The sequence below is a fragment of the Dermochelys coriacea genome, chromosome 26 (genome assembly GCF_009764565.3).
Source record: "Dermochelys coriacea isolate rDerCor1 chromosome 26, rDerCor1.pri.v4, whole genome shotgun sequence".
In the NCBI taxonomy this organism is placed as follows: domain Eukaryota; kingdom Metazoa; phylum Chordata; order Testudines; family Dermochelyidae; genus Dermochelys; species Dermochelys coriacea.
In genome coordinates this window covers 13,057,407-13,078,166 of record NC_050093.1, presented here as the reverse complement: position 1 = coordinate 13,078,166, position 20,760 = coordinate 13,057,407, and the positions used below count along the sequence as shown (strand labels likewise).

Genomic DNA, 20,760 nt, shown 5'->3' with positions numbered 1-20,760 from the left:
ATATGCCCTCTGAGGATCCGGTCATTGGAGTTGCGTTTGCAAGAAACAATGTGGTTTTCCATTGCAGCTTTGTGATGATTAGATGCAAGGGGGATAAGTGTAAACAGAGATAAGACAACCTGGGTCTTTTGCCTTCCGAATGGCCTGTCGGTGTCAGATTTCACCTTCTACTCTAATGGCTGGTCTTCTCTCGCTTAGATGCCCTGCCTTTCAGAAACGCCATGCGTCAAGCAATGCAGGTGTTGCTATGCAACATGGCCCTTTTAATGAATAAGTAAGTGACTGGTACAGAAAAGCTACAGACCTGACATCGGTTGTAAAGGAAGGCCTGAAATGTGACCTACCTTCCTATATCTGTTTGCAGAATCCAGCGTTGTGGTGCAGAGACAAAGAGGCTGGGGACTGGAGCTGGTCAAAATAGTTTTGTTTGAACGCTTTGTCTTTTCAAAATGGCTTTCGGGGCAAAACAGTTTCTGCAGAAAATCTTCATTTATGTCCAAAATGTTCAGTGTACAAACGAAATCCAAAAAAGTTTCAGTAAAAAAAAATTCATTTTTGAAACAGATTTTTTTTTAACCAAAGTAATTTTCTTTCTTTCTTTTTTTTTTTTAGCTGAAAATTTATTTATTTATTTTTTTAAAACTGGGGGAAAAGCCTGAAAAAATTTTCACAGGAAGTTTTGAAAAAAAAAAAAAGCCCAACCCCAAAATGTTCCAAAATTTTGTAGAAAAATAATTGGTAGGAGATGCTGATTACTGCGAAGAATCAGACTTCCGGAATTTCATTCCTTACCGCCTGAAGAAAGTCTGGCTGCTTCCTTCCAAGTGCCAGGGGAGACCCATGAATCAGCCCATCTGAGGGTCCATCTACTCTACAGCTGGGAGCGCACTTGCCAGAAAGACGCATGGTAGCTTGGCCTGAGCAAGCCCGTTCAAAATAGCCGTGTAGCCTAGGGGGCTGCAGCTCGCTTGAGTACAAACTCGCCCAGGGTACGTACTCAAGCAGCCTGTGCTACCCCGCCTACGCTGCTATTTTTAGTACACTAGCTTGAGCAGACCTAGTACATCTGTCTGCTGAGCTGGGAAACATCTAAGACTTACCCTGAGCCACTGGTGTTGGGGCAGAGTGGCTACATGCTGCTCCTCACTCGGGGCTCATGGCAAAGCCGGTATTGAGCCCTTAGACTTGTTTGACACTGAAAATCTGTCTTCCCCCTCCCCCGGCCTTTCCTCAAGGGAGCACATCACAGCCTTAAAAAGCCCCACCAGCTCAGAAAACTCTTATCCCAGCAGCCCTTCCCCCTGACCGGGCCGGCACAGGAAGGTTGCAGTGGGCGGTGTGACTGGAGTGTACGGATTGCTGCAAATTGCGGGGCCGGACTGATTTGCCGATTGCGTGTGCAGTTATGAATTTTCCAACCTTGCTTTGAAAGGGGTCCAAGGCAGATTAACAACAGATGCTTTAAAGCACCTTTCCCCATGCCTTAGTAATTAGAGGAATGCTCCATCCAAACGCTGTGCTTCCAGCCGCTGCCACTTGTCTGCAGCTAGAGTTCCTCCTGCACGTCCCACGCTTCGGTCTGCTCGCTCCTTGGGGAGCTCACCTCCTCACCAAAGGCCTAAACTGCACTGATGGACATTGGAAGCTGTCCCTGTGCTCCAAGCTTTTCCTTTGCAGTGCAGCATGCGTGTGTGTTTCGGGGCACAGCTACCATGTTCCTTTGCTTGGCCCTTCTTAATGCACAGTGCAGCACCACAGGTGTGTTTTATCCCGTGCACCCAGCCTCTTAGCCAGTCGTGATTAGGGTTCTGTAGCTGGATCAATCATACTGGCCTGATTCTCTCCTTGCTTGAGTCTGATGTCGGTGGAATCTCCCCAGAGTAAAAATGGTGTAAGTGAGATCAGCATCAGGTCCAATAGGAATATTAAATTAATTATCCACAGAGGTTTTTTCTGAATCCTTCTCTCTGTTTCGCTGTCTTACCGAAGCTGGGAACGGTAACTGCTAAAACAAGCAAACCGATTTATTGGAAATAATGATTTGAACACAAATATCTGGATTTCAGTTATGCTGCTGTAAATCTGTAATAACTCCCGACTTCAGTGGCGTCTCTGGGTTTACAGTGCGCTAAAGTAACCGAAAGCAGCATCCGGTGCAAGACCCTTCATCCCTACTCCACTAACATGGCTGCTACTCTGAAACTCCATTTCTTGGCCTCTCTCCATCACCCCCCAGCCAGGCATTCTTCCTCCTATCCGCCCTTTTGCCCCCACACTCTTAGTTCCCTGCTGCCAGAGGTGACAGTTGTGGCCGGAGATGGAATACCTGGCAGCTGGCCCAGATCCCATATCCAGGAGTTTTTCTTTCCATCTGTGGCATCTTGGTGTACTGCTGTTTTTCCTGCCGTGGCTATAAATGACCCTTTTCTGGTGGGTGGCAGCCTCTCTTTGGCTGGCTAGCCGGCTTCCTCCTGCCCTGCAGTCATTTTCCCCTCGCTTTGTCTGTCTGGATTGAGCCATTCTGTTGCTGTCGCACACTGGAGACCGTGACCTCTTGCCTGTGTTCCTTAGGGGGGCAGTTGTGCCTAATGGGGCTCTCCTTAGAGGGTTGTTTAACTAACTTAGAAATTCACGCTCCCCTAGATGTGCATAGAAGTCCAATTATTAGGGTACCGTGTTGAGGGACAGGGAGAGGAAGGAGGATCCAAGGGTTAGAGCACTAGCATGGGACCTGGAAAATGCAGCTCCCTGTGGGAGCCGGGCCACTTAGCCTCTCTGGGCTTCTGTTCCCTATCCATAAAATGGGGATAATAGTACTGCCTTATGCATAGGGTGTTGTGAGGACAAGTACATTCAAAATTGGGAGCCGCTCAGATACTACTGTGGCCTGGGCCAGCTAAGTACCTGAGAGAGTGGAATTCCTGAGCCTGTCTTAACTGTCGCACAGACTTTGTGAGCAGTGTTTTGATCTCAGCCACCCTGGTGCAAATCCACATTGGTTCTGCTGAAGTCAAGGGAGCACCTTTGGATTTGTGCCAAGATAAGTGCAACCAGGATCTGGCCCCTTTGACTTACACTCTTCACCTGTGGGATAGTGGGCCAATTCTGGGCTTTATTCTGATCTCACGCCAGTGACTCCACTGAGATGGTGCTCTCAGCTAGACCAGCGTAAATCGGGAGCGTCTCCATTACTATGGGTTTACCCTGGTGCACGTGAGAGAAGCTTGAGAGCCCAGATTCGACCCTGAGCTTAATCAGCAGCATTAGGCAGCTCTGGAAACGCCTGTGCAATTTGCCTGGATCCCATCTGCAGCGGGGTTGCATCTTGTACACCGAGGAGGCAGAAGGGAAACAGAGTTGCAGGAAAAGCAACTAACAAGAGGGTACAAGGTAAAGTAGACCCCACCCGGGGCTTGGGCAACCCCCCCCAGTAAATGATACTAATATAGGGCATTGGAGTCCTTTCACTGTTCCTCCGTCCCGCCCCTCCCCATGTGTTGCCCAGCTGTGCTGTTCCCCAGTTATCCTCTGTGGCAGCCCTGGTGACACACACAGCCGCCTGCAGTCCTGTTGTGATACCTGCCGTCCCAGCTCTGTGCTGGGCTCATGCATGGCCTGATCGGGGCTGTTCCATCAAGTCGTAGGTCTGAAGCACTGAACAAGCCCTGGGGACTGTGGCTGGAGCAGCCCCTTCCCCCTCCAACAGCTACCCTGCCCGCCACACAGCTGATCAGAGAGTGGCTGGGCAGGACCAGGCTGACTGTGATGCCCAGGTGTTAACATTTACCAGGACTCCTGCTGGAGTAAGAGCTGCAGAGTTTGGCTTTGGTCAGGAGCCTCAGGAGCATGAACGACAGGTCTCTTCTCCCCCTATTTCTCCAGACACGTGGGCTGTGGTTCCTCTGTACAACTGAGCACCCATTCGAACCCTGGGGCTAGGGCGGTCCCTACAGGAGAGCCCCCTGCAAGAGGGGAGCAAATAGTAAGGGGAATTTGCTGACCCCATCCATTGCCCCGAGATCACCTGTTATTAGAAAGGCCACGGTTCTGATTCTCCTCCCACATATCCCGCTGTGAAACCATTGACTTTAGTCAGGTTTATTCCGGATTTATGCTGAGCAAAGGCAAAATCAGGCCCATTCATCCATAGAGCAGCAGCCTCGGTATGTGAATTCTCGGACATAGGACGCAGAGTTTTGCATGGGCCCGGGCAGGAGAACAGCTTCCGGATTTTCAGGGAAACCAAGTTTACGCAGTGGGGCTCTCTGTCCCTACCTAATGTCTGGACCACTTTGCGGTTCAGTCTGCTAGAGCGCTGAAGCAAGTGGACTTTTAATGCAGGTGGTAGAGGCTCTTGGGTCGAGAGATCCTGGGTTCTGTCCTCCCTGCCAGTGACTTACTCCGGGGCATCCCACCATGCTCAACTGTGCCTAGCTGCCGAGCACATTGCGGGTGAAGAGTGTAAGTTGCAGGGGGCAGATCCTAGTGACGCGCTCGTTATCAGAAATCCAAAGGAGCTCCATTGACTTTACCGGGGCCTGTCTGGCTTTGCACCTGGGTGCCTGAGGTCAGAATGTTGCCCACAGAGTGTGTGTGTTCCAGGCAAAGCTGGGGCAGCTTAAAACAGTAGAGGGTGAGCTCAGTGGGGCAGAGAATCTGGTCCCTTGGTCTCCTGGAGGGTCAAGCTGGCGTCTTTCACCTGCCCTTGAATTATCCCATGTACCTGTGAAATAATAGTCAGGAAGCTGCTGGGATTCAAGCTTTTCCTATGGAGTGGAGTCAGTGGGCAATGTCCATGGCAGTGTCAGACCATGGTTAGGAGCCCGGTGTCTTTGTTATCTCCTCCCCAGCCTCAAACCAGCCATCGTCCTGTTTCCTTGTGGTTTGCGCAAGGTCAGGCAGGATTCTTTCCAAAGAACTGCTGAGACAGTGAGCTCTAGCACATCTGACACCAGACAGTTCCCAGAGCTCCCTCTCCCTGAGACACTCTCCAGGCCACCTCTCACTGCGAGGTGCGTGTCAGACCTGGAACCAGCCCCCGACTCTTGGCATCCTGCCTTCCCTTCTGGCTCCGTGGAAGGATCGGCGTGGCTGCCTCCATAGCCGGCTCTTCTGGACCGTGTCTCCCTTAGTCCTGTTGGGGGAGCTGTAGCTTGCAGAAGGTGTGGGGGAGTGCTGCTTGCAGTGATTTAGTGAAATGCCCAATGCAGTCAGCTAGGATGTCTTGGAAAGGCCCTTGTCATACCGGACATTGGCAATACCAGGAGAGCTGAGTTGGAGTGCGGATGAAAAACGCAGTGGGGAAAGTAACTGAAATACTTTCCTCAAGCATTGTATTTTCCAAATGGACAAACTACCCTAAATTCTCAATTACTGAGGGACAATCTTCACTCATTGCTATTTTTGCTTTCCACAACCAACTCTCCGTATAAGTTTTCATAAGTGATGTACCTGAATACTTGGATGCTAATATCTAAACCGTATTCTTCAATCTACTCACCTACATTTGGGTTCTTGCTGATTATGCACCATATCAGGGCCGCCTGGGGGAGGGGGGGGCAAGTGGGGCAATTTGCCCCGGTCCCCGCAGAATACTATAGTATTACAACTTTTTTTTATGGAAGGGACCCCTGAAATTGCTTTGCCCCAGGCCCCCTGAATCCTCCGGGCGGCACTGCACTATATGTATCTTGTGACTTTAAAAACAAGCTTTGTATTTGTGGATAATGTAAGCACTATACCCAGATGTACAGACATTCTTTTCTTAACCTGTGTACTATATAATTTTTTTTTTAACATTAGCTTTAATAAAATTTCTCATTCCTTCCATTTTCTTTTTCTTACAGTGCCCCTAGGAACATGAAAGGGAAAGATCTTCCTTTTCTTGCTTAATTCTCTTCCATCCTGCTTGCGCAGGGGTTTGTTATTATAGGGCTGCTTGTGAACACTGGCTTATTATAGAGTTGTTTGCACCATATATATTCAGTTTGTTATTATAGGGTTGCTTGTGGGTGCTGGGCTACATAGGTTTATTTTCACTACTGGCTGCTGTGGAAGGATGGGGTGAGGAATGAGCATAGAGTACACCAGGATCTCTTGAGCTCGCATGTTCTTTGCTCTAAATCAGTGGCTCTCATCCTTTTCCAGACGACTGTACTTTTTTCAGGAGTCTGATTTGTGTCATGTGCCCCCAGATTTCACCTCACTTAAAAATGACTTGCTTAAAAAAATCAGACCTAAAAATCCAAAAGTGTCCCAGCACACTATTACTAAAAAATTGCTTACGTTCTCATTTTACCATATAATTATAAAATAAATGAATTGGAATATAAATATTGTACTTACATTTCAGTGTATAGCATATAGAGCAGTAGAAACGTCATTGTATGACGTTTTAGTTGGTAGTGACTTGGCTAGTGCATTTTATGTAGCCTGTTGTAAAACTAGGCAAATATCTAGATGAATTGATGTACCCCCTGGAAGACCTCTGCATACCCCCAGGTTGAGAGCTACTGCTCTAAATTGAATAACTGATTCTTGTATCATCCATGCGTGATCCTGCACTTTTCCTAGTAGGAGTTGGAAGTGCAGGACTCGCCCTAAGAGTTGCATTGCACATACTTAGAGCCCTACCAAATTCATGGACCATTTCTGGTCAATTTCATGGTCATAGGATTTTAAAAATCGTAAATTTCATGATTTCAGCTATTTAAATCTGAAATTTCACAGGGTTGTAATTGCAGGGATCCAGACCCAAAAAAGAGTTGTGGGGGGGGGGGTTGCACTATTATTGTTGGGGGCGGGGGGTTGCAGTACTACTACCCTTATGCCAGTGCTGCTGCTGGTGGTAGTGCTGGAGAGCCGCAGGTGCTGGCCGGGAGCCCAGCTCTGAAGGCACAGCCGCCGTCAGCAGCAGCAGAGCAGAAGTAAGGACGGCCTGGTACGGTATTGCCACCCTTACTTCTGCACTGCTGCCTGCAGAGCTGGGCCCTCAGTCAGCAACCACCACTCTCCAGCCGCCCAGCTCTGAAGGCAGCAGCGCAAAAGTAAGGGTGGCAGGGTACGGTATTGTCATGCTTACTTCTGTGCTGCTGCCTTCAGAGCAATCTGTGAAATCTGTGTAGTATAGAGTAAAAGCAAACACAAGACCAGATTTCATGGTCCGTGACATGTTTTTCATGGCAGCGAATTTGGTAGGGCCCTACACATATTGTAGTGGTATTTTTATTACCCTTATGTTGCAGCTAAGAGTCTGTCTACACTGTGCTGTAAATCAGGGTCTGTGGGGCCTGGGCTTTTTTAGCCTCAGAGTTTCCAAGCCTGCACTTGTGTGTCCACACTGCATTATAAACCTGGGTTTACAACTGCTGGACCCAGGTCTCAGCTGTGCTAACGGTTCCACACTGCATGACACAGCCCTTCTGACTCAGGTCTGTGGCTTGAGCTGCGTCCACATAGGAGAATGACAGAGCTTGGACCAGAGTCTCAGCAGGACTTGGACTCAGATCCATCCCCTGCAGAGGGTCCCGGGACCCAGGTCGGGAGTGCTTGGTAACCCAAGTCAGACACATTTGTGTGCGGACGATGGAGGGGTTTGGGCTCAAACTAGAGCCTGGCTTTACCAGGCAGCGCAGACCGACCCTAATGGGCGTTGTGCCTTCTCCCAGAGCAGGGACCTCGCAGCCAGCGCTTGTGGAGCAGCAGCAGTGATGCTGCCAGTGCAGGGAAACCGCAAGCTGAGTCTCTGGCCTGGATGAACTCCATTCGCGCGCTGAAGTGCGAGGCAGGGAGCCAGCGAGACTCACGTCTCTTGGAAGTCTGAGGTTTCTGGTTGTCAGTGGCGTGTTTGCGTCTCCCTCGCTGACCTCCTGAATACACTCTGCTACACACACACACCCCTCCCCGAATGACAGAGCTGTGCTGTGCAATGGGAATTCCATTCCTCCCCCCTCTCCTTCCCCCAAATCAGTCGAAGCTGCAGCTGATGATGGCAAAGACCTTTGTCCCCAGGGAGATGGCGGGGGGTGAGCAGCCACCCCCCACATCCTCTTGCTGCCGGAGCTCATAATTGAAAGCATGAGCTGGTACAGCTTCGAGCTGATCAGCTCTCTGGTTCGCTGCGAGCAGAAACAGTTAAGCACAGACAGCCTGGCAAGCCCTTACCGCCCTGCTTCCTCAAGGGCAGGGCTGTAGGGTGGCAGTTTGGGCCTGTCTTTTGTCTGGTTTAAGTGAAGGATCTGCCCAGCTTTCATAGAATCCTAGAATATCAGGGTTGGAAGGGACCTCAGGAGGTCATCTAGTCCAACCCCCTGCTCAAAGCAGGACCAATCCCCAACTAAATCATCCCAGCCAGGGCTTTATCCAGCCTGACCTTAAAAACCTCAAAGGAAGATGATTCCACCACCTCCCCAGATTACACATTCCAGTGCTTCACCACCCTCCTAGTGAAAAAGTGTTTCCTAATATCCAACCTAAACCTCCCCCACTGCAACTTGAGACTGTTACTCCTTGTTCTGTCATCTGCTACCACTGAGAACAGTCTAGATCCATCCTCTTTGGGACCCCCTTTCAGGTAGTTGAAAGCAGCTATCAAATCCCTCCTCATTCTTCTCTTCCGCAGACTAAACAATCCCAGTTTCCTCAGCCTCTCCTCATAAATCATGTGCTCCAGCCCCCTAATCATTTTTGTTGCCAGCTTTGCAGTGACCCTACCTGTCCAGGTTCCTTTGAGTGTTCTGGGACAGAGCTACCTGTTCGCCCAGCCCTGGAGTAATGCGCTGCTTTGAATTCCCATTCTTCCCCCTCCCCCAAGGAAAGCCGGCCTGACCTAAAGCCCTTTGAAGTCTTTGGGGGTCTTTCCACTTGCTGCAATCGGCCTCTGGGGCAGGGGGCTTTAATTTATCCTTTTTGTCCCTCCAGAAGAGGACTTGGCCCGGGCTGGAATGCAAATCCCCCTGGCCTTTCTCCCACACCCCCTATGAAGGTCTGGGGGAAAGTGTGCTGCATTCTGCCGACTCGCTAGCCTAGACATGCTTGTGCTCGGTGAGATCTTACAGCAAACCCATGGTCTCAGCAACGTGCTAGATCAGTTGGAGAGGCAGCGGTCTAGTGGATAGTGGAGTCAGGACACTTGGGTTCCAGTCCCAGCTCTGCCACTGACCTGCTGGGTGCCCTTGGGTGAGGCTTTGTGTCTCAGTTTTCCCTCCTGCCCTGTATCCATTCAGACTGCAGGCTCTCCAGGACAGGGTCTTACTCTGAAGCCTTTCGGATGACAGGGCGGGGAGAGTTTTTGTACTAGCAGCATGCTCCTCATTCCTTTGACCTCGGTGTCAGCACAATTAGCCGTGCCTGGGGTATAGTTTGGTGAAGAGAGGAAGGTGGCCGGGGGGGCTTTGCAGAAATTTCATTTTGACTTCCCTGGAGCTGTAGGAACAGCTGCTCTTTGTAGACCATCTAAAATACGTAATAGAAAAAAGAATTGACTGGGGCAAAGCTAAATAGACCCTGCCTTATAATTATCACACCTTCCCTGGAGAAATGGGCTAGGCCTCTGCTCTGTGCCCCTTCAAACCTCTCCTTAGCACCCACCTCTGCTTCGATACTTAGATTATTACTTATATTATGGTAGAACCTAGAGGTCACAACTGAGATCAGGGCCCCATTGTGTGAGGCACTGTACATACAGATAGCAAGAGGAAGTCCCTTCCCGGAGGATCTTACAGTTTAGATAGACAGGACAGACACAGGATGGAAGGGGAAACTGAGGCACAGAGCATGGGACAGGATTTGCCTGAGTTCCCACAGTAGTTCCATAGCAGAGCTAGAAATAGAACCGGTGGCTTCTGAGTTCCAGCCCTGTGCCCTATCTGCTGCTTCCCTTGTGCTGCTCTGTAAGGCTCCTTTCTGCCCTTTAAATCTGCCCCCTTAAACTCACTCACTTTGTGCTACCTGATAAGAAATCAGCCCATTTGTGATGGCTGGATTGAGGGACAGATGTAGCTAGTTGGCACTTACAGTAAGTGTGGAAAAAAAAAACAGCCCAGGTGTCTAAGGACAGGATGTATTTGACTGGATCTGTCACCCTGCCCATGTGTCGCTCATCTCCTAAGATTGGGACGTCCGTAGGCACAGGGACCTTGCTCTCCATTACTAAGTGCAGGGGTTCTCAGACTTTTGTACTGGTGACCCCTTTCACACTGCAAGCCTCTGAGTGCGACCCCCCCGATACATTAAAAACAGGGGTTTTTTTATATTTAACACCATTATAAATGCTGGAGGTAAAGCGGGGTTTGGGGTGGAGGCTGACTGCTCGCGACCCCCCATGTAATAACCTTGCGACCCCCTGAGCGGTCCCGACCTCCAGTTTGAGAACCCCTGACATAGTGCAATCTGGATGGGGGGGGTCTGGGGTTGCTGCAGCCACGCCTTCATTAAACAACAATTAACTGGAGTGAATTGCTCTCATCGCCGAGCCTGGGATTTCTCCTGGGTCCTGTACCTGTTAAACCCTGGGGCCTGATCCTCAGCTGGCATAAACTGGCATTGCTCCATTGACTCCAGCGGGAGCTGTGCTGAATGACAGCGGCTGAGGATCTGATCCCGTTTCAGCACCAGCATGTGCGGCGTGGGAGCATGACCGACATTCTCCTGGCAGGTACAGATTACAAACCCAAGAGAGAGAGGGGCAAGCGTCTAGCTGAGAAAGGGGAAGTGATGAGGTAGGGTTTGGTGGTTTGCCTTTTTATTTATGCCTCTCACCAGCCTCCGGACTGGGCAGGAGCTCTCCAGGGTGGGGAAGCAACTGAATGGGACAAAGCCACTGCAGCTGGAGTGGGCGTGTGAGAACAGGATGGAGCTCAGCTTGTTTGCACACTGCACACGCCCTTCGGTAGCTGACGTCATTCAGGCTCTGGGTCTTCCTGTCCTCAGCCGAAGTGGGTGAGTGCGTGGGTGCGGTGCATGCGGGTTGGTGGTGTATGTGTGTGCATGGGTTTTGTGCGAGTGCCCATACGTGTGGGTGGAGCTGTCTGTAAGTATGGGAATGTGTGTGTGTGCAGATGCATGCAAGGCGCATGAGCACACAAACGTGTTTGTGTGGGGGGGTTATGCATGAAGCTGTGTGTGTGTGGGTTTTGTGTGGACACATACAGCTCATGTGCATACGTGTATGTGTGGGGGTGTTTACATGTGTGTGTGAATGTGTCGGGGAAGAGGAGTGGATCCTAACACAGGTCAGGGTTTTGAAGCCCAGGAGCCAGGGCTGCTGGGAAGGCAGAATGCAGGTACTGTCAGAAAGCTCTGCAGGCAGCCAGTTGTCCGTCACCCAGACCCTGCTCTATTTTAAAGAGCAGGGTTGTGCAAACGGCTGCGCATAATGAGATGAGAACCAAGTGAATATGGTACGTTACACTTCATGTGTCCCTAAGCACCGCACAAAGAATAACCAACTCCCCTCGCGCCACCCCAGTGCGCTTCTACAGCTATAGATCTTTGGTTGCATGAAAGAGGTGGTGAAATACCATTATCTCCATTTTATGGCTGGGGAAACTGAGGTACTGGGAAGGGAACTGATTCACACCAGTTTGCATCCAGAGCTGGGAATAGAACCCAGGCATCTTGACTTTGTTTCCCCTGCTCTAACCATTGGACTATGCTGCCTACATTGGGTTAGCTGCCCCTGGGTTTCACCCTCTGACCCATCCCCGGCCTGTCACTTGTTGCTGTCAGATGATATCCACACTCACTGGTGTGGTCCCAGCCCATTTTAATGTTTAATTTCCCTTTGTTCTCCTTCGGGGCACTCCTGGGCTTGGTAATGCCAGGTGCCTGTGAAGGCAGCTGGCTGAATGGTCCCATATTTGTATTTGCCTTATTATAAGTGAGCTGTTAACAGACTCCCACCAGGGCAGCTTCACTGCTAACCACACTGGGAAGTAGGGCAGGACCCCAACTCACATTCACTTGTAGGGGAGAGCCAGGTGCCCAACTGCCCCTTGGTGCTTTAGAGAGCTGGCCCCTGAAACACGAGGGGAACAAGCAAACCCACAAAAAAATCCCTGCAGGCCCGAGGATCAATCCGGGCTGGTGCTTCCTGAGTGAGAGGGATTTAAAACCTGTTCCCTGACTTTGCCAGCTGTTGATTTTTCCTGCGGAGAGAGCTTGCGGTTTGGAGCTGGCTTTGGGAGTGACACTTGATTTACAGCGGGCAGGAACATGGAAGAAAGGCTCGGCTGTTTTGTTCTGGGTTATTTTATTATTATGATTATTCATTCAGGAGTTTTTTAGACAAATAGTCCCCAGCTTTGAACCATTTCTGGTTTTTACATGGTCTGGCTGTACAGCCAGGGGACTACTAGTCCCTATCCGGACAGAGAGATCTGGGCTCTTCTCTCATTCTGATGCTTAGCAAAATGATGCAGGGTTGCTTTGGGATTCAAAGGCTTGTTCCCTCCTGGATGGCAGGAGCTTGCTTTCTCCTTTGGGATCCAGTAAAACCTAAACCACAGGTTTTCTTAATGGCTTTTGGCAAGCAGCACCCGCGCCAGCTGATGTCCGCAGGTATGAGTACGCTGCCACGTCCTCACCAATATTGTTATTGTTTGTCTCATGGATAAGTTGTCAACCAAATTATATATGGGCAGAAGTTGAAGCTTGCACTCTGGCTATGGGATGAGAGACAACAGAGGAAAGGTGGATAAGACAAACGGGAAGGGTATAAGGCAGCAGTGAGACCGTTATGAGTGGCACTGAGATCCTCAGATGGAAGCGGAGAATTGGATTCTCATATTCTCAGGACATCAGCAGCTTCTACCTAGCCATTTTCCCTTGGGGACTCTTGGGCTTCGTGTGTCCACCAGCGTATCAAGCAACTTGTGATGTGGCGAGCAAGGATGATTGAGAAAAGGCAGCCAGGAGGTCAGCCAGCATATGGATAGCCTTCAAGAGAAGCTTAGCTGGTTTGTCTTCCGTCATTCTAACCCCTTGCCCTACTCACTGAAAGAGTTGGGATGTCACTACTCTGCTATACTTAGTTCTCCATAGACCCCCTGCAGTTTCCTGTAAGGGCTTCCCCATCTGGCCAGTCATAACAGGATTTGACTCGCGAGGGCCTATTGTGAGCTTTAGAAAGTTAGCAAGGACAAGGCTGGGCCAGTGTCCCCTTTAGCATCCAGCGGACTGGGAAAACTTAAAAGATGCCCACTTCATGCATGCTTTCATCCTGGGCTTCCCTCTGCCTTTGGGACAGATGGGGGAAACTGACATGAAATATTATTTTAAAATCCAGAAAATGTCCTGCCCCCAAGTTTTAAATGAACACTCATTCCTTTGCAAAGCATCAGCAGGGGATCTTCAGTGCTAAAAGCACACATTTCTATTGCTTGACATTAAGTCACTCCTTTTTAGGTGGTTACGGTAGTATGTTCTTATCCTTAGTAAGACATTTGAGTGGGATGCAGCACACTTAGCTAGTGTGTTGCAGAGGCAATGTGGGCTGGGAGCCTAAGGGAATCAGGTGCTCAATTTCTATTAAAAGTTGCTGGGAGTTGGGCACCTCACTCCTTTTGAAGTTGTGGAGCTCCAGAGCTGCTCTGTTTGCAGGCCACATTTCTCTGCCCTCCCTGCGTTTTTGATCGCTGCCAGTTCATACAGACCTTCAAGGGCTTGAGAATTAACTCCATATGGACTCAAACCCTAATGGGCATGTGTGATAGGTCTATACCTCATCGGGAATAGTGATCATGGCAGCCCCTTGGGAACAACCAGAAAGTCTCCAAGACAAGGGAGCTGAGACACACCAATGCAGTGGTATGGGGGAACCATACGCTGCTGCTGGCTGCTCCGTGGGGAGATGAATGGTCTTTGTTCTACAGGGGTTTCTGGCAACTACCAGCTCTTGGAAGACGCGAAGGGTCACTTGCAGTCTCTTCCCATTCATGCCTTGTCCCCTGGAGCCCCTGGGCAAGCCTCTTCCATTCCTGTACCCAGAAGATGCAGTGCTGCTGGCTTTTGTGGTTCCTTGCCATTCAAGCCGGCCTATTTTAGATTCTTTTTGAGTTCACGTGGTGCTTGTGTATTGGAAAACCCCTGCAGGACAGAGCCCATCCGTCTCTCCACAGAGCAGCTAGCAGCAGTGTATGGTTCCCCCGTACCACTGTGTTGATATGTCCCAGATCCCTTGTCTTGGAGACCTTCTTGCGAATGAGATGGGGAGTGAGATCTCCATGGTTCATTCAGTCCTCATCCATCCCGCGGAGACTGCCAACATGGGGCCAACCTGGATGCTGGGTTTTGTGTCATTAGCAGCTGGATTGAGACTGTCTTCTTGTATCACAAAGAGTGGGGGTTGTGATTTGTGCCTTGCGGAGGCATGCCCCCTTGCGGAAACCAGAGCCCCAAAACTCTCACCAAGGAGCCAGCATATTGGAGTATCTACCCACGTACCAGGATTTGAACCGGATGACTCTTCCTTCCCTGCACCAACCTCCTGAGCTGTCTAGCTCACCGCCTTGTTCCAGGCACCTGGGATTTAGGATTGACGGAGCTGCATTTAGCTCCCCAAATGCCTTGGGAGCCAGGAGTGGGAGGAATAACACGTGTAAAGCTTGTTGGATCACTAGGTGGTGGCTCTTTCTCAGCTGATCAGGCCATAATAAGAGATGACTGGAAAATGTTACCTATCCCCTCCCCAGTATTGCTGTCGAATCGATTTTGATTCTTCCGCCAGTGAGCGGGTTACAAGTCTAGGACCTCGTGATCGGGATCCCGTGCCCCGCGGTAGGTGATTGGCAACATGACTCTACGTAGGCATGTACGGTGGAGTGACTCCACAATTCCTTGGTTCTGTGAGCTTCCCTGATTACATTAGATGAGGAGTGAGAGCAGGCAGAAGGGTGGCTGGTTGCTTTCGTTCCCATGCAGGCTCTCCTTGATCCAGACCTGCATTCGCCCAAGGTTGAGGGGCTGCGGGGTGGGGGTCAGCAAGCGCTGTTTGGACTGAGGCTTTCCCACCAGAAATGCCTTGGTGCATTAAAGAAAACAGCAACCAGCCACTGTCATGTTCCCAAAAGGGAGCGCCCAGCTCTGCGTTAAGGGATACGGGGGTTGCGTCTGTGCCGCAGTAGCAGTGTATGCTACCAGTCCCTTTAACGGAACAGTCAGGGAGCATTTAAGGTTCTTCGACTGAAGCTGGAGGCAGAAAAACTCAGCGCTTGCAAAATGCTGAATCTCCGCTTTTCAGGGGCGGGGGATTTGGTGCCAGTCGATGATTTATTTATTCATTTCTCTATTTTGCTTTTTCAAAGCCTCCCTGAAGAGGCCGATGCCTGCCCCCTCTGAGCCCACCGGGGCGCGGCATTTTATTTCAAAGGGGTGGGGGAGTTAATTCTGTCCCTCCGTCGCCCACACCGACCCTGCTTTCTCTGCCTGCATGCAGTACTGCTGCCATTCCGGCTATGTACGTGCACTGTGCAAGAAGGATAATGGCCCCTACAGCTGTTCGGCGGGGGGAGGGGGAAGTGTGTGTAGGCTGAATAACTAGATCAGTGTTTCCTCCTCTGTGGTCCTTAGTTGTGGTGTGTCACGTTTTCCTGTGGACCCTTCCATGCTTCCCTTTCCTTTCGCCTCTCTGTTTTTGGTTCTTTTCCAGTGGATTCTGCAAATGTAAGTGTTCCCTTTTTATCTTCCCTTGTGTGCAATTTTTCTGAGATGTCTGTCTGTCTCTCTCTCTCTGTGTCTCTGTCTTTGTTACAGAGTGCCAAGGTTTACCCGGCATGGTGTGTGTGTGTGTGTGTGTGTGTGTGTTTGGTTGAACCTTGGCACTGGTGTGTGTGTGTGTGTGTGTGTGTGTGTGTGTTAATCTGGTGCAGCTTTCTCTGGTGTCTGTCTGTCTGTCTGTCTATCGATCTACTGAGTGGAGAGATTACAAGCTGGTGGAAGGCAGCATGTCATGTTTAAATAGCAGAATTTGCAAACCGCAGCTGAACTGGCAGACACATTTGTAGTTCAGGGCAACGATGTGGGAGCACCGACCTTTGTAAGCTGTTGCTATGGGAAACCAGCCCTGCTACTCCCCACCTTTTCTCAAATATTGCACCAGGTCCATGCAGCCATCTGGGCAGGGGGTGAGCTCAGAGATAGTTTGCTTTGACAGCATTTGCCCCCTGGGGCACCAAAATAACTAGACGGGGAGGCGAGCGGTGGTGGTGGGGAAGACAAGAGAGGAAACACATTTCTTCAGCACAAAGGTTACTCTGTCATTTGTAAGGTCCTGGAGATCCGCGGTGGGGTTTTCCTGTAATGATCTTAAATTATAAATGGCTACTAACTTATTTTCTTAAGTAGCTTACTGAATTTGGAAGCTTTCCAAGGTATATTTGTGTGTGTGTGGTTTTCTTTTTTTTTTGGCCGAGGCATTTAAAAAAAAAAAGACTCACTTTCCCTTAAGGTGGATTTTTTTTCCTTCTAAAAATATTGTCTGCTTCACTTCTGGGAGAACTTAAAAACATCATTGGGGGAGAAAAAAAGCTGGGGATTTAAAAAAAAATTATCTTTATTATTTGCCTGGGTAAATAAAAGGAGAGTTAGCCCAGGGATCGTTTTCAAGGGGAAATGGTGGTGGCAAAAGAGGTGGGGGGGGCGGCATATTTGTCATGAAAACTGAGGTGACTTTGTCCCGTGGGAGGTTGATATCTACAGCGTCACTCAGGCAAAAGAGAGAGAGGGAGTCTGAATAATTGATTCCCACTAAAGAAGCAGAATGGCATCACAATTCACCCTGCAAGAACTTTGCACAGATTGGCAGATCCAAAGCCTTCTCGGGGCCAAGGGAGCAGGGGCGGCGATGCTGCTGATAGCTGGGGTGTGTGTGGGGGGAGAGAAGCAGGGGAAAAGGCACGAATTGTAGAGGTTCCTCCTCAGAGTTCCCCCACCCCCAGCTGCGCTGCAAAGGAACAAAGGGAGTCGGGTGGAAAAGCCGTGATGTGCAGGATTTGTTAGATAAGGGGTAGATTTGATTGGCTCCATGTGTGAAAATCTGCCTCTGATCTGTAAAAGATATTAGATTTATAATTAACCCTTTGGGGAGCCCACCAGCACAGGGGAATTGTGTCTCCAGGGTGCAGTCTTCCGTACCTTATCGCCCCGCACTGCAGCTCCCAGTTCAGCTGTAGCTTGGACGGATGATGCACTTTGCCTCTCTCCTTCTTATCTCCTTTGGCATTTAATTGAGCAGAGCCTGGGGTTTGTAGAGGAACTTTTTCATCAATTCAGAAGTTTTAAGGCCAGAAGGGGTCACTGTGCTCATCCCCTGGCAATCCTTGCATCGCGCTCCCCTCTTGCTTAACTAGAGCAGATTACCTAAAGACGCCCCCCCACCTTGACTGACAGCCTTCATGTGAACGTTAGTGTGATTGGGTTTTTTTTATCCTGGTCCTTACTGGAATCCCTGGGCGGGTGATAAACACAGTGGGAGCAAAGACGACCAATGTGCAGCGTGCATAGTTACCGTTTAATATCCCTGTGACCTCCTGTAGCTATCACAGGTTAGCTAGTTGAGGGCATGGTCATGTTCCCACTGAAGTCAAGGAGAGTCTTGCGCTGGAGTTCCATGAGCTTGAAGCCCACAGCCTGCCAAGCGCTGTGTGTTGCTTCTCTGGAAGACGCACCTGAGAAAATGTCTGATGTGCATCTAAGGTGCAGGCGTGGCCCTTGTACAGTCTGAGCCGGTTTATAGCTTTTCACTGCAGTCCCCATCGAGCCTGGGTCTGCGGACTGGAGGTTCGGTTCCCCAACATTTTGTGGGTGAAGTCCACGCCTGGGAGCGACGGCATCTAGTAGCGAGAGCAGGTAAAGCTCCCACTTGCCTGGCTGCTGATGGATCACCCACCCCCACCCCCGCATGACATCCTGCTGCTGCTGCTGTTCCAGCCCTGGGCTTCCCATGTGCAGAGCTCTGCTGATGCTGCTCAGCCCTGGTCGGCAGCAGCATCCCCTTGCTGTCCTGGTTGCGTGGGACTTTGTGTTTGCAAAGCCCTGAGAGGTCACTAGATGCAAGGGTTCAACTGCAACTTGTTAATATTTTGTTAACACGCCAAGTGCTGTTTTCGCAGTGGTCCCCAAATGCATTCAGTTCCCCACCCCCATAATATTTCCGCGTATTTTCAACGGGCTTAAATGAAGCACTTAAAAGCACTGAGCTGCTGAGAACATGGCTATAATTGTGTGGCCCTTGATGGTTTTCAACGCCATGTCCTTTCCTTTTTCATTCCTCTTGAATTTCTAATTGTGGTTACGCTGGCGTTCTCCCCTCCCCATCCACGAGACACATCTCGGGGAGGGGGAAACAGAGCAGCTAGGAGGAATTCCTGCAGCCCAGTTCGTTTCAGACCTTTCCTGCCTGCCTAGGTTGTCGGATACCCTCTTCTCCGTAACATTGGCGCATCCCCCAGAGATGAACACACCCCATGCCTGTGAAGTAGGACAGTGCTACTATCCCCATTGGAACAGATGGGGAAACTCAGGTTTGGGGTCTGTCTACACTGCAGTCAGAGGTGTGACACTGCAGCACGTGTAGACCACACCTAAGCTAGCTCACTCCAATAGCGGTGAAGCTCAGGATGTAGGAGCCCAGCCAGGATCCCTGGGTGTGTACTCGAGTGGCAATCCCATGCTGCCATGGCTTCACTGCTATTGGATCAAACTAAGCTTGGGGTACATCCTCGCATGCTGCAGTCACCCCTCTGACTGCAACAAAGACATCTCTACAGAGAGACTAAAGACCAGGTAGTCAAGTGCTCAGCCCCCGCAGTCATATTATCCAGAGAGATCAGTTCCCATTTAGTCCTCTCAGTCACGGCCAGATTTTCAAAGGTCGTCAGCAGCATCCAGCAGCTCCCGTGGGGACATGTAGGGCCAGATTTTCAAGTGTCACCTGTTTGGCCCAAGGAGTTGGTGGCGGGGCTGAGGATTGAACCTAGGTCTGCTCTGCTGTCTTTCAGTCGAAGGGTCTTAACCTCTAGACCAGACTTTTTTCCTTGTGAGCTGAGGTTTGGAGTTCTCTGTTCAGGTCTGAGCCCCACAGGGATAGCGAGCTAGAGGGAATTTGAAATAGAGCAGTGAAAGTGGTGCTCAGGTTGGAGGGGACTGGTTTTTGGAACAAGAATTCAATAGATGTAGAGCACGCCACGGTGAGAGGAAGTTGGTAACTCTGTATGGGCATTCAGCAGACATGGACACCAAGGGTAGAGGGTCTTGTCTAGGTGATGGCCATAACTAGGAAGGACGGGATGAGATGAACAATAGAAAGACTGAGTCTGAATATCTGGCTGGCTGTGCAACTGGCTGTCCCGGGAAGTGAGGAGACACCTGTCATTGGGTTATTTAGCACAGAGTCTAGCACAGCCCTGGAGAAGCAACCTAGAGCAAGGGGCATGGACAGAATGAAATGGGTTGTATGTGTGGGTGCAGGGGGAGGGCCCCCCCCATTGTTCTGAGAAAGAGATCTATGCATGGAAGTGGGGCTGGATGGGTGGTATATGTGTCTCCTCCCAGCTGGTGGTGGGGAATCCACAGAAGATTGAGGCTGCATTAGCTTTTCCAGGTTCCCACTCTGCACCATGAGATCTCCCTTTGCGGGGGCAGCTGAGGGGCCTCTGGCAGCATGGCTCTGTGGAAGCTGTAGAGGGGCAAGAGGGCCCTAGAACTTGGGGGCGCGGGAGTCCCACAAGGCCCCTAGCCCAGGGGATAACGATCCTGCTGATTCCATGCCCTCATGTTGCATCAGAAAAGAGTTTGAGGCTCCTCCTCCCGTCTAGCCACAAAGAAAGGGAGGGTGGTTGAAAACTTGTGCTCCAGCAGATTTCTGGGGTCTGAGATCCCCACTATTCGTGCTCTCTGAAAGAAGAACTTTGGGCGAGGCTCACAGAGCTCCCCTCCAGCAATTCCGCCTCATTCCCCTCCTACCACAATTCGATTCTATTAACTCCGCCCAGATTGGCATGTTGAGCCCACGTCCCACCCCCTGTATTCCCTTCCCAGGACACCAGAATGTGGACCCTCTGCTGAGGACAACCCTCCCCTCACTTTCTCTGGGCATCCTGGGTCCAGCAACCTCGTTGCTGGGAAGACAGACCTTGTTTGGTTTGTTGTTTTTTGTTAAATGTGCCGCTACCTCACTCCTGGCCTTGGGAAGCGAAACAGCAAGGTCTCCTCAAAGACGGGTCCCTCTGGCAGCCTGGGAAATTGCTGTCAGATGTCTCCTTGGTGCGTAGAACAGACTTCTTGTGCTCCCGACATTTGTGTCGCATTAGAGTACTGTATGGAATGTGGGAGATGGGCCCCTTCCCCTCGGGGCTCTCTCAAAACACAGGGCCACCTTTGAAGAAACCCTCTTGTTTGGAGCTGTCTTTAGAAGATTTCCAAAGGGACTGGCTGTCCCTTTCGGGTGGGAAGTTGCCTCGTTTGGCCTCTCCTTGTATTGGGGTCACAGCAGGTCTTGGGTTGTTTATACTGGCCAGCGACTGACTGCTCCAGACTCACTTTGAAGTGGGGCCTTTTTGTTCTCAGGGAAAGTGAATTGGAAAGGCAGCTCCAAAGCGAAACGAAGGCTATGTCTACATTACTGGCACCACAGCAGCTTAGCTGCAGCTACACCAACCTAGCACTGCAGTGTAGACACTTACTTCAGTGACAAAGTGTTTTTCCATTGATGTAGTTAATCCACTTTCCCAGAGGCTGTAGCTAGGTCGGTGGAAGAACTCTTCC

At 50.4% G+C, this 20,760-nt stretch overlaps 1 protein-coding gene across 7 annotated transcripts in view; it reads left to right on the top strand.

Moving 5' to 3' along the window:
• Nucleotides 1–20,760, top strand: part of TET3 (tet methylcytosine dioxygenase 3) — a 161,964-nt gene that overhangs the window by 61,103 nt on the left and 80,101 nt on the right. The window contains exon 1 of one of the 7 annotated variants that reach the window (XM_043503191.1): nt 15,543–15,660. The exons of the other annotated variants lie outside the window; for them this stretch is intronic. The gene's annotated coding sequence lies outside the window, so the exon portion shown is untranslated. Of the gene's footprint in view, nt 1–15,542; nt 15,661–20,760 lie in introns of those variants that run through there. 7 annotated transcript variants of the gene reach the window in all.